At 34.2% G+C, this 19,095-nt stretch overlaps 1 long non-coding RNA gene across 1 annotated transcript; it reads left to right on the top strand.

Moving 5' to 3' along the window:
- Positions 1 to 14,578: 14,578 nt before the first annotated feature.
- LOC104608144 (uncharacterized) lies at positions 14,579 to 16,235 on the top strand. Its single transcript, XR_016078878.1, has 3 exons — positions 14,579 to 14,752; positions 15,372 to 15,684; positions 15,791 to 16,235. It is a non-coding gene; the product is annotated as an uncharacterized LOC104608144 (long non-coding RNA).
- Positions 16,236 to 19,095: the final 2,860 nt, after the last annotated feature.

Genomic DNA, 19,095 nt, shown 5'->3' with positions numbered 1-19,095 from the left:
TCGATGGAATGCTGCTGATTTAGAATCAGCTACTGAAGCTTTATGAATTGGTCATCGACGATACGGGTTTGAGGAGATTGTGCGTAAGCCTGATACGGTTGAACCAGTTGGTTCCTAGGGTACACCTACTGGAATGAACTCTGTACTTGTGTCCTCTGAAAATTTTGGGCCATTGAGTTAGATGGGTAGTATTGTTGTTGAGACTATGTATAGGTTTGACATGGTTGAGCTGTTTGAGTCTGAGGGTAATCATTGTACTACCAACAAGTCTGGGCTTCAGACCATTGAGAGTGCATATCTGGCAAGAGGTTTTCTTGAACTTGGGTCCTATAATTGAAGTTGGGTTGATTTTCCCACCCAGGGTTATATGGACTAGAGAATGGGTTAGCATTGGGTTAGAAAAATCTATTGGCCAGATGTACTTGTTTTGGAATAACTGGTTGACATGAGCCCGCTGTAGGGCACTGACTAACATGATGGGCCGAGCTTGCACAGATGGAACATGATGGATAGGATGACAAGGTTGGGTATGAGCCACTTTGTTGATGACGTGCAAGGATTTCGTCAAGTCTTTGGGCCATACCATTAATCTTGTCCAGTTGTCAAGACACGTTGTTCCAATCTATTTGTGGCTCAGGTTGAAAGTAATTTCTCATTCCACACTCTCCGACCATTGAATTCATTTTCTCTTATTTTGTTTTAACCCCCTTCCTCTTCTTTTTTTTTTTGAAATTTGAAATTTTAATTTTGAATTTTAATTTCAAATTTAGATTTTGAAATTTAAATTCTGCAATTTAAACTCAAATTTAAATTTTTAAATTTTTTATTTTCTTTCGTTTTATTTTTTATATCTAATGTTTTTTTTATTTGAAATTTTAAATTTAAATTCAAATTTAGACTTTGAAACTTAAATGCCTAAAATTTAAATTTAAATTTGATTTTTTTTTGAAATTCGAAATTTAAATTTTTGAAATTGAAATTGAAATTTAGATTTTGAAATTTAAATTCCTAAAATTTAAATTCAAATTTAAATTTTTAAATTTTTTTATTTTCTCTTTATTTTCTTTTTCTTTCTTTTTTTTTATTTTTTTTATTTTTTTTATTTCTTTAAAGGCAAACAAATCAACCACACGACCTAGGGTTTCCTAAACTAGTGGTTCAACCAATGTTAATCCTTTTAGGTTCACTTGGAATTACACCACTTCCTTTGGGTAGCCAGGTAAGAGGTGGGGATGTGGGAGGCTCCCCTTGCTCTCGCAAAGACCTAATTAAATAACCACAAAACCTGCTTAGGCATAGCCGTTTAACCTCTTTCCTTAGACACCAACCACCGGTTATGGAAAGTAATTTCAAGCTTCCCTAAAATTCAACACACCTTTGAACCAAATGTGAGGCTTCCCTAAAGAATCTTTCTATCCAAATTTTAAATAAGGGTTAGGGTGAACCGCACGTGAATGGTGGTGATTTTTGAGCCAAGGAAGGGTGATGAAATCCCCACCTTATCTTATTTAGGTTGGATGCCCTTAAATGAATTAACAGAAAGACAAAATAAACACAGCAAAATGCAACTAACTACAATGCATGAACAATTATTTCTAAGATGAAATTCAGCAATTAAACCTAAAAGAATAAAGCAATCAACTAAGCAAAAGGAACAATTAAAATAATAAAAAGAACACCTAATTCATTCACAACTAACAATAACAATTTCATCAAATAAATAAACCTATATGACGCATGCTCTAGAATATCAAACCCTAAATATAGGAATGAAAATGCAAGAAAAATATTAACCAATTTTTTTTTTGATTTTTTTTTTAATTCAAAATTTAATTTTTTGGAAATTTAAATTCAAATTCAGATTTTGAAATTTAAATTCTTAAAATTTTAAATTTGAATTTTTTTAAATTCAATTTTTTAAAAATTAAATTTCGAAATTTGAAATTCAAATTCAAATTAAAATTTAAATTTAAATTTAAATTCAGATTTGAAATTTAAACTCAAATTCAAAAATTTCAACAATTTTCTATTTAACAATTAATTATTCAGTTAAACAACTAAAAGGAAAGAAATTAAATAAAGCAACAAATAATAACTGCAAACAGAAAATAAAACAACAATTAATTGTGCTAAACAGAATTAAGAACTACAAAAAATAAATTCTAACAAACTAATTGCTAATCTAAAAAATTAAACTGAAAATAAAATGATCAAAAAAAAATTATGCAAGAAATAGATAAAATAAACGAAAAAATACAAATCTAAAAAAATTAAACCGAAAATAAAATAAACAAAAGAACAACAAATGCTGAAATTTTTTTATTTATATTTTTTTGTTTCTTTTTTAATAAAAGAAAAACACAAATCTAACAATTAATACGAAAATAAAATTAACGAAAGAATAGCATGCTGCAAAAATAAATAAAATAAAATAAACAAAAAATTATTTATTTCTTTTTTTTGTATTTTATCTGAAATAAAAGAAAAAAATGAATCTAAAATTTAAACCAAAAATAAAATAGAGTAAAATAAACAAAAGAAAATTATGCTGCAGGAAATAAAATAAAATAAAACAAATGAATTTTTTTTGTTGTTTTATCTGAAATAAAAGAAAAACACAAACCTAATAAAGCAAAAAAAAATCGAACAAGAAATTAAAATAAAGAAAAAAATAGATCTAGAAACAAAATGGAAGAAAGATAATACTAAAAAAATCGAATCTAAAAAAAATTAATTAAAAATTCAAAAATAACTATTCTATCATGAAAATGAGTTTGAAAATAAAAATAAGAAAATTAAAAATAAAATGGAACGACTACACCTGAAACACAATCCAATTTCTCTTCTCTTCTCTTCCGTCCTACAACGCTCCGGTACCCCACCTTTCGCTATTCCATCCTGCAGAATCAAAGAGAAACAATAATTAAAATGAGATAACCGATCAAGTAATAAAATGAAAAAAAAATAATGAAACAGATCCGGAAAAAGTAAATAAAATTTTTCTCTATGCATCCCCGGCAACGACACCAAAAACTTGGTGTGTCCGGAAGCGCGCCGTTAAACACTCTAGAACACTAGTTTAAACATTTATAATTTTTACCATTTCTCAAACAACTACTAACGTAGTAAATGGGTGAGAGCGGGTCGTATCCACAGGGAAGCAAGTGAAAAATTAATATATACTTAGATCCGGACAAGAGAATGCATTCGGGAATGGCAGAAAATACGAAAATAAAATTTATTATTGCTGAAAGTAATTGTTTAAAATTTAAACAAGACAATAAATAAAAATCAGAATTTAATAAACTATGGGAATCAACAAAGGAAATAAAAGAAATAAATAAAAAACGATCCAAAATCTGAATTCGGTGGCAGTAGCTACAGATCGGCCAGACAGCTTGTAGAAACCCCTCCTGACAAGAATCGAGCGTCTGTCCTTTCTACAACCCTCGAACCCCTCGAGACACCTTAGCCTTGAACCAAATGAATTTAGATCTGCAAAACAGAGAAACGAAAAAGAATTAAATCTAAAGGATTGCAGAAATAAAAATAACCAAAAAGAAAAAGAAAGAAAAGAAAAGAATGGTTGATCAGATCCAGTGGCGGTAGTTGTAGAATGGTTGAACAGCTTGTAGGAACCCCTCTTGACAAGATCTGGGCATCCTCCCCTTCTAAAACCCTTGAACTCCTCAAGAAACCTTAGCCTTGTTAACTAGGTGAATTGACTAATCCCTTCTACAGGGCCCTTGGAACCCTTTTTATAGAGAAGGGTGGACACAACTGGAAATAGGGAGAAAGATGGGGGTGGCAGCTGGGATTTAGCAAAGTTAGAGATGCCCTAGGCCTGAGAGAGTATTACATTCCTCCTACTCTCCTCTCCATAGACAAAGGCATAGGCCTGAGAGAGTATCACACCCTCCCTAGAAAGAATATGCTGCCTAGCAATGTCAAATTCAGGGTTCAACCCTGCCAAGAACTTAAAAACCCTATTCCTCTCTACCAATCTGTGATAAATTTCTACATCATTTACACTTTCCCATACCATAGTTTTTAAGTGATCTATTTCCTACCATAGGGTTTTTAGCATGGAGAAATACACAACAAGAGGTTTTTTTCCCTGTTTCATACTTATCACTAGATTCCTTAACTGATAGGCTCTGACTTCATTTTACTTCTAAGAGTAGGTTTCAGTCACCCCACCCCAAATCTCCTTAGCAGTATTAGACCATAGGAAGTTTTTTGCAATATGAGGTAACATAGAATTACACAGGCAGGACATTACCATGTAATTCTCCTGCACCCATCGGGAAGAGTCTGTATCAGGTTTTTTCTCCTCCCCAATGAGATTCCCTAATTTTCCACGAACACCGATAGCCATCTTAGCTAATTGTGCCCACTCCAAATAATTTGTACCATCATGTTTTACTGTAGTAATGATCCCAGATCCAAAAATATCACTACTACCTCCAACACCTAGTCCCACAGTACCAATGGATTTCATCTCGGTATTCCAACTCTCCATCTTACTTCAAACAACTCAGTAGTAAGAAAAATATAGATTGGAGACCTTCAAAAAATAATTTAATATCACACACATAGAAACCAACTCTTTCGGAAGAAGAAAACCCTAGTTGGAGGGAAATCTCTCTCATCTCCATGCCTCCCACCAGAGAGGAAAGTGAATCGACCACTCCAGGAGGCCCAAAAAATTCCAGAAACTAAACCGCCCTATTCAGAAAATCAAAAGAAAACTAACAATACCTGAGCGCCCAAAACCAGATCAAACACAAAGACTCCAACTTTTCTAGGACTTTTCCCCATACTCCAGTTCTTCATGATTTTGATGTCGAACAATAGATCACTTTCCTAATGACTAGATTGATCAGCCCTTTACTACTTCATGCAGTCAGATGATCTAGGACTGCATGAGAATGCTTCAAGAAACCCTAGTCGATGCTCTAATACCAAGTAGAAATCTGTTGAATTAAAAAATATAAAAGAAAATTAGTTTCTTGAAGAGAAAAGGAAGTGAGAAGGAGAAGAAGAGAAGAGAAGTTGAAAAGAAAAGAGAGCAATAATCTGGCCGCCCCCTTCACTTATTATTTATACTAAAATAGTAAAATAGTACAAAGACAATTATGCCCATATAGGGCGGCAAAACATAAAACAACATATATAACACTCAAAAACATAAAAATTTGGACTTACATAACTACTGTGGTTCCCACCTCCTATCTAACAACTTACATAAAACATCTACTCAGAAAAACATCATAAAACTAATTAATCTTCAACAATGCTCAATCGGAGTTTGCCAATTGGGACAATACATTGAAAGATTCGTACCAAAACATGATTTAGAAAAAAGATAGGATTGAAGAAAATTTTGCTGGAAATTGTCTTAACAATCATTTATAAACATTTTTAAACAAAAGGGAAATTCAAATATGTAATAAAATAGACCCATACCTTCCATTTGGTTGTTCTAGGCTTTGAAACTCTATTTCAGCCATTCTTGGTCTCAGACACTCTCCGCTCAGATCTTGGCTTCCAAAAGGATGGATAGAAGTGATTGAGATGGATGCCTCGCCAAGTGGTGACCGTTTCTACTTATAGGCATTCTTGAGGCAATCAAAAAGTCCTCACATCAAGGACTTTGAAGTCTCTGAATGTTATAGATTGCTTCGGTTCTTAATAGTTAATAGGAGTACATTAATCTCCTATAACATGGTCTTCAACGTGACCATTCCAACAATCTCCCACTTGATCCATTGTTGTTGTTTATTTATTTATTTATTTAAGAATGGAATTTTCTATAAATCCGAGGCAAGGATGTCAACAACCTTGGTTTTGATGACTTCAACAAATACTTGAACATGAAGGGATCCTTGCCAATTTAATGCAAGCAAATCCAATTTCATGTCAAAGTACCTACATAATCCTCATCCCCAAGTTACAAAGTACAAACTGGGCATAATAGAATGAGCTCACAACCACAGTAACGACCAACAAACCATAATGGTATATGTCATCTAGACATCAAGATGACGAAGGACAATTGGTAGTGATAAGCTACCCGAATCAAATGTGTACAGAATAACAAATATCTAAAATACAATGAAATTACAAATTAATAAAATAATCTCCCACTAATTAAATGAATTCATTTACATCACGGACTCCCATATCACTAACATGATGTTTGAACATGTTAATTGAAAGTCCTTTAGTCATAGTGTCTACTAAATTGCTTTCTGAGGCAACATAAGATATAGTTATTGACCCATCATGCACCTATTCACCAACAAAATGATACTAGACACTAATATATTTAACTCTTGAGTGATGTTGTGCATCTTTGAAAAGTGTAATTGTAGTGGAATTATCACAATAAAGTTGTAAGGGTCTGGATATAAAGTCAATGACAAACAATTCTCTCAAAAGGTTTCTTAACCATATAGCATGCCTTGTAGCCTCACAACAAGAGATGTATTCTACCTCCATGGTAGATAGAGCCACGCATGTCTACTTTTGACTCCTCCAAGAAATGGTTCCTCCAGCCATAAAAGCATACCCAGAAGTAGACTTTTGAAGTCTGGACATCCTTTGTAATCAGAGTCAGCATATCCAGTCACCTCCAAATTTTCAACTTGGCCATATACAAGCATATAGTGCTTAGTTTGTCGAAGGTATCTCATTGCTAATGTTTTCATCCTAGATTGCTTTAATATCTCCCCAGCATTCGTATTGTAAAACTCAAGTCAGGTCTAGTGCAAATCATAGCATACATTAGGCTCCCAACTATAGATGCACAAGGGATGTTCTTCACATTTTACCAATCTAGATCATTCTTAGGACATTGATCAAGACTTAAAGTGTTCCCTTTAACAAATGGACACTCTCTATAAGAACGAGAGTTCATTCCAAATTTCTTTAGCATCTTCTTTATGTAAGCTTCTTGTGAAAGGCCTAGAAGTTTCAACTTTCTATTTCAACATATTTTAATTATCAAAACATAGGATGCCTCACCAGGATCTTTCATGTCAAATGATGTAGATCAAATTTTTTTTAGTTTTTAACAACATTATCTAATCATTTCCCACTAAGAGAATGTCATCAACATATAATATAAAAAATGCAACTCTACTTCCATTGACCTTCACATAGATATAATTACCTAAGATGTTATCTTTGAATCCAAATGTTGTTATGACAGTATGGAATTTGATGTACCACAGCCTCGAATCTTGTTTACATCCATCTGAAATAAATCGTAGTCATAGTGAGCTACCAATTCCATTAATGCATGGATGAATCCTTCTTGGATACTAGCGAAAAGGTCTCATCATAATCTACTCCTCTTTAAGTGAATTCTTTAGCAACCAATCGTGCCTTAAAATTTTCAATGGTTTCCATCAAATCCTCATTTGATCTTAAAAACCCATTTACAGCCAATGGGTTTACTCCCCTTCGACAAGTCAACCAACTCCCATACTGGGTTATGTTCCGTAGATTTAATTTCTTCTTTCATGGCTTCCGACCATTGCTCAAAATTATGATGTTTTAAGGCTTCTGAATAATTTCTATGATCATTATTCACATGATGACCAGGTTAAACAAGATATACAATGTAATCATTTGGATTTATAGATCTTCTAACTCTCTAAGGCCTTTGTAAGGGTCCAACATCAACATTATTTGGAATAACATTTGGAGTGATATTAAGTAAACTTCATCAATCAAGTCTTCTATTTGAACTTTACTCCTCTCGAAATTGTCAAGAAATTTTACATCCCTAGATTCGATGATGGTAGAGTTAGGGTTCAACAGATCATACATACAACGTATATCCCTTTGATATTTTTGGATACTCCACAAAGTAAAAACTAATGGATCTAGATGAGGTTTTAGGTAATCCTAGGGAAAGAATCTTAGCTTTAGCAGCACAACCCCACACATGTAGGTGATTCAAACTTGGCTTCGTTCTAGTCCATATTCCATATGGTGTTTCGGGCACTGATTTAGAAGGCACTCTATTCAAGATGTAAACTGCCACTTTAATGGCTTCTCCCCAAAAGGATGTGGGTAAAGTGGCATTGCTCATCATACTATGCACCATATCCATTAACATCCTGTTTCTTCTTTCAACAACACCATTTCGTTGAGGTGTACAGGCTATTGAGGTTTGATGAATAATCTCATGATTCCAAAGAAAGGCATAAAAAAACTCAAATCATGCATCTAAATAATCAAACATGATTATCAAATGACAAAGTTATATATGACTTCACCCTTTCTCCTTTGGGTTCAAGAATGATTTCATAATAACCAAGTGAATTTAATCACACAACAAGGCAAACCAGACATGTACATACTTGACCATCAATCACTTAAACCTTTGGGTCCAAGTAATTAATAATAAATATACACACGTAAATTTCCCTTGATCACTCCAATTAAACCATGACAAATGATGTTACCTTTGGGTTAATCATTCACAGATTCAATAGAATGGACAACTAATGGAAAATCACAAAGCATCTAATACCAATTTGAGTCCCAAATGTGTTGGCTTTTGGGCATCAAACTGACCTTAAATGCAGCCAAGAACAAATGAATAGTCAATCATTATATTGCACATTCCTTAGTTTCTATATAAGAGAGAACAAATATGATTGATGGTGGTAATGTCTGGGCATGATTAATCTAAAAGTAAAATTAATGATATTCAGCCATAAAAATAAATTTTCATGCAATTAAACTAAAAAAAAAATCCCTTAATCATCAAATAGAATACAAAAGAGCTTATTTAAGGCTGAACCAAGCATTTTATTGCAAAAAAAAAGGCTAAAATGCAGCTTAATTTGAAATAAATGGTCAAAAATATATTAAATGGGTGTTAATCTACTAAATATCCCTTAAATCGGTCAAGAACCGGTCAAAAACATATTGAACCAGTTTCAAATTTTTTTCTGCTGAATTCTGGACCGATTTGGTTTGAATGGACCGGAATAAACCGGTTCAAACATCTTAGTTCATGCTGAACTGATCCAATGTGCGTACCATGTCAAATACGGTGTCGTGGCAACCATGACCCACCATATACGGCATGGATCTTTCATGCGGGTACGATGAAAAACACGGTACCGTGGTTGTGACGACCCGCCATGTATGGTATGGGTCTATCGAAAATGGGTCATATTTGACCTGAAAAAAATCATCTTCTTCGCCCGACTTGCTGAATCGGGTTTTGTGCAACCCGAGCTACTTGGCTGATTTCAGACCTCTCATCTTCGGCCTATATAAAGCTGGACAATGGCGGGAAGCAACTGGATATGGTCACCAGTTAACGAGGAATCAATATCCGACATATATGTCATCAAAAAATGCAATCTTCATTTTTGACATTCCGGAGAGGCTCTAATACCAGTTTTGAAGAAAATTGGGTAATTGTCCAAACCCTACCATCACTTTTTCTGAATTCTCTTAAACTCACCATAACTTTTTAAGATGTCTAAAACTCACCATGTCAGAGAGATACAGTAACTTGATTAACGGGCATCATTAACTTACCATTTTACCCTTCATTATATTTGGTCCATTTTGCAATATACCAAAATTACCCCGTCATTCTTCAACCCAAAACCCAAGCATTAGCCGTTACTTTCTTCCTCCATTGACCACTGCTTCCCCTTCGTTTGAGAACTTGAAGAATAGGATGCGTCTAAGAAGAATAGTCCGCAACTTCTCAACAGTCGCTGCTTCTCTCATACCTTCGTCTGAGAAGAAGAATGGTCGAACTATCTAAACCAAAACCCCTAACTATTTGAGAAAACCACCATTTGAGAACAGTCGGATAGTCCGCAACTTCTCACCGGTCGCTGCTTCTCTCATATTAGTATTGTATATATCAAGACTAATCTAGTATTTGAATTTCAACAGATGAATATATGAATGCGATTAAAAATTTTCCGTATGGTATTGGCTGAAGCCATCTTCAAAAGAGTCTCTTAAAGTCAAACTGGTTGAGTTTGACAACCAGTTTGCGATAAAACAACCCAAGTTGCAGAACCGGGCAGATTCCATGGGTTTGTTATTGGTGAATACAATATTAACATCTGAAAAGAGGGGATACTTTGGTTTTGGTGTAAATCAAGTGTTATTCATCAAAATCTTTTTTTATTTTTTTATTTTTTGTGTTTAAACTTGGAAGTAGTTTGGGGATGAGATGCTAGAAATTGGTCGTGTAGAACAAACCTCTTAAGACTTTCCATTTGGAGCAAGAAAGACTCTCAGTGAGGAACCACTCCTTGGATGTTGAGAGGAAGTAGACCCTACCTTGGACGTTAAGAGCAAGAAGACCCTTCATTTGATGTTGAACTCTAGGTTTTGAGCAAAAAAGACTCTCAGTAATGAATCTATATATGAAATAGGATTGAGCCTTAAGGGCATTTCGTTAATAGACCGATTCACCAGTCAGGGGCAGTTTAGCCATAAAATATGCATTTTGGTTGACGTGGACAACTTGGGTCATTCAACTTTAACGGTGTTGTAATGGATGGTGAGTTTTAGAAAATAAAATTTCACTGACATGGTGAATTTTGGACGATTTAAAAAGTTATGGTGAATTTAAGAAAATTCAGAAAAAGTGATGGTGGGTTTTGGACAATTACCCAAGAAAATTATGTTGGAAATCAGCTTAACAATCATTTCTAAACATTATTAAACGAAAGGGAAATTCAATTATGTAATAATATAGACCCATACCTTCCATTTGGCTATTCTAGGCTTCCAAAATTTGTTCCAGCCATTCTTGGTTTCAAACACACTCCACTCAGCTCTAGGGTTCCAAAAGGATGGGATAAAAAAGACTAAGATGATGCCTTGCTGAGTTGTGACCTCTCTATTTATAGGCGTTCTTGAGGCAATTAGAAAGTCCTCCCATCAAGGACTATGAAGTTTCTGAACGTTATAGATTGCATCTGGTCTTAAGGCTGCATTTGGTTGGAGTGCAAATCTGAACCGTTGCAAACTTGCATTCTAGTTCAGATTTGCATTCGTTTGGTAAGAGTTTAAAAATACACCTATTTTCAATGCAAAAATATGAATAGACTATAGATCAATGTTTGCATCGAAAATAGATGAAAATACGGACAAGTACGGATAAACACGATGCAGATTTCTGAATTCCAACCCTCCCTACTACTGCCGCCACTCCTTTGAAACTTTTGCAGCAAAAGTATTAGAAGTCTTTGTAGTTCAGGTGAGACCTCAGGAGGAAAGAGTTTTTGAATCTCTTCCTTATTAACATTTTCATAAGCACACCTCCGGATCAATACACAGAGGCATACCAAAAGCTGTATAGCATAAAAGGTGAGTTAAGTAGGATTCCAAATGGAATTGATTGCAAATAGAATACAACCAAGTATCATTGAAAAAAATATGTAGTGACAACATTAAAGAAACTGACAAAGGAAAACTTCAAGTAGTCAAACTTTAGTAAAACAATTACTATTCTACATCGATGTAAATGCTTTTTTATGCTTGGTGTAGAAACTACTTAGAGTTCAGTCAATTAACCAAGACAGCCTTAGCCTAGACTAATTGAAGGGAGGTACTTAAAGAGTAAGAGCTTTTGGTCTCTTCAAACTCCCAAGAAATGATTTGGGCTTTTCAGGAGGTTACTAGCAGGGAGGGATGTCCTTTGAAGTGGGGCTTGTTGCAAGTAACAAAAGGTGATCAAATTATTATTTAGGATGACCCTTGGATTGAAACCTATCAAAAGAAAGACCCTTGGATTGAAAAAAAAAAAGTGCCAAACTTAAAACCTTATGGTCCTAGGGTTAACCCAAATGACTTAAAATGGGTTAAAGAACTTATTGATTCTGATTCGAGCAGGTGGGGCAGAGGCAAAATCTCAAACTTCCGTGATATAGGGGTAGCAGAGCAAATTTGCAATATGGAACTGCCTAGACTAGAGGGTTCAGATAAACTTATGTGGATGCCAGACTCTAGAGGTAGATTCTCAGTGAGGTCTGCCTTTGTTTCATCATTGTTGTAGGAAGAACTTATTCAAAATTGGCTTGATTGAAAATGATGTTTGCCCTCTGTGCAAGGAGAATTTGGATAGCCCGAAATGAGTTCATATTTAACAAAACTTTGCCTACTCCATGCTTTAACATTCTTTGTGCTAAGAACCCCAAAGGTCTTTTTTCTTGTGCCTCCTTTTTCACCTTCTTGTGTTCAGACCCAAACTCTCTTCCTTGCCCTGCTAATGAAATCTGGTCTAAACCTATTCCTCCCAAGGTTGGGGCTTTATGCTAGGAAGTTTTTCATGGGAAAATAAACACTAGATGTTTTGCAAAAAATAAGACCTTTTATGTGTCTGTCCCCTAACTGGTGCACCTTATGTAAAGAAAGTGGAGAAAACTGCTAGCATCTTCTCATATCCTGCCCTTTTGTTGCTAGTCTTTGGGAAAAGATTTCTGAACTTCTAGGTCACAGGTGGAGCTTGCCTACTCAGATTAGAAGTCTCTTTGAACCAATGACCTTCAGTTGGACAAAGAAAATGGGTAAAATTCTGTGGAGATGTATCAGGGATGCATTGATTTGGACAGTGTGGGAGGAAAGAAATCACAAAGTGTTCAATGATAAAAAAAGAAATGAGGAAGCAATTCTGGATTGCATCTTATATAGAGCTTTAATGTGGGCCAAGTCTCTAAAGTTATTTTCCGATTTCTCCTTTGATGATATGTGGAGAAATTTGGAAGCTGTAGCTAAAAAGTTCTGCTACAAGGATTAAACCCGTTTTGGACTGGAAACCATCAGATGAAGGATTCATCAAACTAAACTTTGATGGCAGAAACCTAGGGAACCCAAGCCCGACTGGTATAGGGGGAGTTTTTAGAAACTATGAAGGTCATGTTATTGCATTGATGTGAGGTCTCCCGTATTTGTGCAGCAGAAAACCAACATGAAACCAGCTCCAAACCCACTCCTTCAACTCCTATTTTACAACAGAAAATTAGCCTTGAATCCATTCCCGTTCAATGTTTTAAAAGCGCAAGGCGCAGGGGTCAATTTGTGCCTGAGGCACAAGGTGAGGCACGCACCTTTTTGAAGCAAGGCACAAAATTATAAAAAAAATGCTAATAAAATAAAAAAATGTCAAAAAATTCAAAAAAATAAAAAAAATAAACATAATATTAAACAAAAATATAAACTTAAATTTTAAAATAGTGTTTTAAAAAACCTATTATCTAAAATTAAAATACATAAACATAAGATGTAATTATATAAAGCATATTTAAATGAGAATTTAAAAATAAAATCAAACATATAAAACATTTTCAAGCATTTAAAACCTCTAATCTCTTTTTTTCACTCAATTGCATTACTTCATGTAGCTAATGTAATGTAAAACATATTACATTCCCGATTCTACAAGCTGCCTTTATGCCACGCCCCTCGAGGCAAGCCTAGACAAGTCCACGTTAGCTCTTCTGAAATTAGTTAATGGTAAGCTCACTCCCTTACATTCTTCATCTTAATATGCAAATATACTCCAACAGCCCTAAACAAGTGCAAAATACAACAATTAAATTGCCAAAAATTGCTGCCTAGGAAAACAGACGTGAACAAGAATGGTTTTGTTCTGATCAATTGGAGCTTCTCATGAAATTTATAACTTGTATAACATAATAATCTTTTCATCTTGATCATTTCTTTTCTTCATATTCAATTTGATTCTAATGCGACTGTCAGTATCAAAGCAGTGTAGAAAGCATTCCTTACCCCTGTTTTTCTTTTTGTTTTTTCTTTTTTTTTTTTTCTGGCACCACTGTCTTTGGGCCTTTTTGACATCTGGAGTGAACCTTCATTCACTGGCTTCCAAGATCAGCCAATTTTTTGAGCAAATAGTTTCACAAGAATGGTTGTCTCAAGGAGGGTGCTATTTTGGCACATCTCATTACCAACTCGATTGTTTCTTCTGTATATTTTGTTTGGGAGACCCCATTTACACCATTGAGCAGCCATCTATTCTCCTTTTTGTGTCAATTCATGGGGCTTTGTGGTTTACATTGTAACCCACACATGCATACATTTGTACAATGTGTTTAAAATATATTTTCTTTGGTTTCTCAAAGAACATTTTTTTTTCACTTTTACAATTCAGATCCATGCCATGAGTTAGCCTAAAATAATTTTTCTTTAAAGGTAATTTCCCTGACCTGAAGTATGTTTTGACATTCCCTTGATACCAGTATACCACTGAACAAGAATCTAAGAAAGAAAATCACTTTCAACAATGACTCTTAGAAGTTAGAGAGGCTTATAATTGACCTGTAGAATATTTTCTACACACATACAACCTCATTTTGTAAAATATTGAACACAACTTCGCATGTTTTTATTTCCCCTTTCATTCCAATTTCAAGAAATTCCCCTCCCACCCTGGGCCTCTACTTTCTCTCCTGGGTAAGAGAAGTAAATACTAAATAATTCATTAAAATTTAAAATGCCTTTGCTTCTGATTACATTATTATTGTTCCCGAAATTTTGTACATTGTAGGTGCAAATACATATCCCAATGCAACACTTGGATGGGTTAATGTTAAAGATGTTGCGAATGCACATATTTAGGCATTTGAGATTCCTTCAGCCAGTGGAAGATATTGCTTAGTTGATAGTGTTGTTCATTATTCAGGGGTTGTGAAGATTTTACATATGCTTTTCCCTTCTTTCCACACAAGTAAGTTTCAAAGGAGATATATCAAACATTATTTTTATTATGATCCTTGACCATGTTAGGAAATTAAGAATCTCATGTTGTGATGGAGAAAATAGATACGCATCTCTTCTGTCTATATTAGGGGTGAGCATTTGGTCTATTTAGTTAAAAACCAAATGGGATATAATGCTTTTTGTTCACTTGAGTCTATATTAGGAAGGGGGATTGAGCATCCCTATCCCCTTTTTGTTCACTTCAGTCGGGATATAATGCTTAACAAGCTTTCTTATCAAGACAATTTCAGTTAATTTTGATTTAGGATAGCGTAAGTTAAAGACCTTCTGCAGTCAGCAGTTTCCCATGCTCTAAAGCTTTCTTATCAAATAAGTAAGGAGAAGAAACATCCAATGATTTAATCCAGTGTGCCACCCTAGCTGTTATTCAGTCAATCTAAGCTTCCTTATTTCTTATCTGGTCCCTAAAGATCCTTGAATTTCTTTCCTCCCAAGTTGTCCAAATGGTTGCTGCCTTTACAGCCATTCACTCTCTTATGCTATTATATTTTTTTATCAGCTCTCTTATGTTCTTATGTGTTGATTGTTTTTGACATATCATACTGAAAATTTCCTAACTAATGCAGATGACCCTTGCATTCACATCAATTATGTCAATCTTTATCATTGAAAGGATCGACGACAAGAAGGGAACAGTCTCTATCATTCCCCTTGTTCTGACGGGTATAATAAGCATTTTCTATTGGAGGCAAGAATGCAAGATCTTATTATTTTCCATTTAATGATGATTACCTTCTGGACCTAGTGATTTCATCACATAAATCTTGCTCTTTTATTATAATGCACTTGTCCAGTTTGTTCCCTGCGTTGTCATTCCTATAATGGCTATCTTATTGCCTCCAATGTATACGCATTCAGATTATTGGCTTTGGGCTGCAGGTTTGTGGTTCATGGAACATAGATTTTCCATGAAATTTTGTCGTCTGCCAGTGTTGTCTTTAACAGTGAACCAGATTAATCATGGTATTAATTCCTATTGTTGCAGCATTTTATCTCTTGGCTAAAATAGAAGCAGAAGACAAACCGATCTATAAATGGACTTCTCATGTTGTCAATGAGCATACTCTTAAGCATTTATTTGCTGCTATGGTTCCTCTTTTCTTGACACTCATGCTTTCCAAGAGGAGAATTGCTCCTGAGAGGTCAGCTTCCATCTGAATTTTCAGCTACAACACCACAGGCAGTTTCAGCTACAACATTAATCTATTATTTTTTATATTTATTTAATGGTCTGTTATTTTTTATATTTGTTTAATGGTGGGAGTAGCTGGAACACCATTTGGTAGTAAGAAACAGTTGTATTTTCATTGATGAAAATGTCAAACATCCACAAAAATTGTATTCTTATTTGCATCTTTCAAAACAAATGAGCTGAGTGCAAAGTGGGTATGTAAATCTTGAACCACTTTGAACTCACATGAACCAAACATTTTTGTTTTGCACTCTACAAATTTATATTCGTACTCCAACCAAATGCAGCCTAATAGTTAATAATCCCTAGGGATGGCAATTTTCCCCATTTCCCCGATCCCCGTGGGGATCCGCCCCGAATAGGGCAAGGATGGGGATGATTTTCCCCCGTAGGGACGGGGAGGGGAAATTTTCATCCCCGTTAGCGGGAATGGGGCGGGGACGGGGAGAGCACTCCCCGCCTCGCGGGGACCCCAATCCCCGCTTCGTGGGATCCCCACTAATATATATGTATATATGTATGCATACGTTATATATGTAAATATGTAAACATACATCTATATATTAATATTTTTAAAAATATGGTTGAATATGTTTGAATATTTTTTAATAAGATTGTAAATGTTAATTATTTTATTTTTATTTTTTTAAATAAAATAAAAAACAAAAACAAAATGGTTAGCATTATAAAGAATCACGGGGAATGGAGATCCCCGTGGGGATGGGAATGGGGATAACCTTGTCCCCATTAGCGGGGAAGGGGATGGGGATTTTCGCGAGGATGGGGATGAGGAGAGGCTCCCCGTCCCCGCCCTGCCCCGTTGCCATTCCTATTAATCCCCTACAATGTAGTCTTCAAAGTGACCATTCTAACAAGGATTAGCTGAACGCAATAGCTGTTCAGCAGGCTGTGGAACCAATAATAGTACTTCACACCAGTTAGAAAATATATGGGCTCCACAACCATTCAATCTTTCAAATGTATTTTATCACTAGTGTGGGGCATTATCATCGGTTCCACAGCTTATTATATAGCAACTAAAGCCTTCAGCTAATCCCATTTCATTTGAAAATGTCTGATTATTCATGAGAAATGCTTACTGTCCAGGTTGCAAGAAACCCATTTTAAAAAATCGGAGGAAGAAAATAAAGTATGTGTTCGGTTCCATGGGCGTTTATCCATGTGGTGTTTATCAGATAAATGTTTATTTGAAAAACACTACTTTAAACGTTTATTGTTTTTTTGTTTGGTTGGGTGTTTTATGGGCATTTCAAGTAACACCCCATAAAGTTACTTTCCATGCACATAAATCCAAGTGTTGTGTTTTTCAGCATTTATTTGATAAGCGTTGAAACCAAACAATGGCTTCATGCACAATAAACACCAACGCCTATGTGTAGCATTGATATAGTGGTGTTTTTCCAATAAACACTCACGAAACCAAACATAGCAATGACCCATTTCATTTAACACCATATAGAAATAGAATATGGCTTCCACAAATTTGATCCGCTTTTACATTGTAAAACGTACAATAATGAATATCGCATTAAGTTACCCACTTTCCCATGACACTTTCACATTTGGTATATGGGTTCTATACATTCATAAGTGACCCATATTGTATACCAGTGTTTTCAACCTACTGTTGACCCGGTCGAGATTTTGGGTCTGGTTCAAGTAAAACCCAAAGAAATGTCAAAAACCATTGACTTTTTAAAAAACTGTCTGACCTGAACGATTGGACCATTAACTCAATCAACCCGGTGATTGGGTTGCAAGTTGCATACTATGTATGCAAACTTCGGGAGGCCATAACTTTGCACTCAATGTCCAATTTAGGTGATTTTTTTTGGTAACTTTTCGAGATCTATGCATCCCAAGGCATCACCCCGCTATCTTTGCAAAAAAAAAAAAAAAACTTTTTTGTCCTCAAATTGTAATTTTAATACTTTTATAAATAAAAAATTAAAAATTGAATTAAAAATATAAATTAAATTTAAAATAATACATATATAATATCTGAAATATAATTATACATTATTTATTGATAAAATATGTATATATATATATATATTGGCATGGTCTGAACCATTCGACCCAGTAACTCAAACCGGCAAAACACAACCGGAGGCAAAAACTATTTGGCCTCTGGATCTGTTTTTAAAACACTTGTATAGGGCCATAGGGGTACTATATGTATTCGTTTAACTTCTTAACTAATAAGGCTTTTTGGTTTTTACAACATAAACGACCGAATTTTTTGAATAGACAAATTCGGTTATGTTTGTAAAATAATGACCAAATGGGTGATTGGTATAAAAATCAATCTTTTTTTTTGGCAAAAATGACCCTCCATAAAAAATGAGAAAAACTTTGGAGCTTCTTGTTCTTGCTCTTTGAAATGGATATTCAGTATTCTTCCTTCGACCATTACTCCTTTTAAAATAACTAGTAAGTGTATATGTGCTTTGCATGTGGTAATTACAAATGATGATAATGATAGTAATAATGTACTCAAAATTTTTCTATAAAATTCATGTATTTTTTTTTTATATTTTTGTTCTTGATTATTAATTGGATGTAGATTATAAAATCCAAATCTAATTACATATACACCTCATATTGGGTTGCAAAGTTTCGGGCATCATTGATACGCCTACTTGCGTTGGACTTTTCTTTATGTAATATTTTATCTTCTTTGTGTATCTTTTTTTGTTTATTTATTAAAAAAAATGTATGAACCTAAAAATAGGGAATTGAATGAGGTGAAAAGTAGTAGTTCAAATTAAATTTTAAACCTCACAATTAAATAGGGGTTAAATTAAAAAAAAAAGGTATTTTAGTTAAAAGAAACTTTCATGATCTTATTCATATTTTTAATAATAGTGTAAATATAGAATTATAGATGTGTTCATTTTCTTCTATAATTTTTTTTTTATTTTTGTGTGTAAAAATAATTTTGTTATGTACAGTTATTTTTTTGTTTAATATGATAAACATATGATATTATACATGTCCCAAATGTTTTTTTTTTGTAAAAACTATGCATTTTTCATTTTTGTGTTTTTATATTTTATTAATTTGTATTATTTAAT

The sequence above is a fragment of the Nelumbo nucifera genome, chromosome 7, assembly GCF_055504915.1.
Source record: "Nelumbo nucifera cultivar China Antique chromosome 7, China Antique-T2T, whole genome shotgun sequence".
Lineage (NCBI taxonomy): Eukaryota > Viridiplantae > Streptophyta > Magnoliopsida > Proteales > Nelumbonaceae > Nelumbo > Nelumbo nucifera.
Note: the sequence above shows the minus strand (reverse complement) of the source record. Positions and strands in the feature narration are given on the sequence as shown.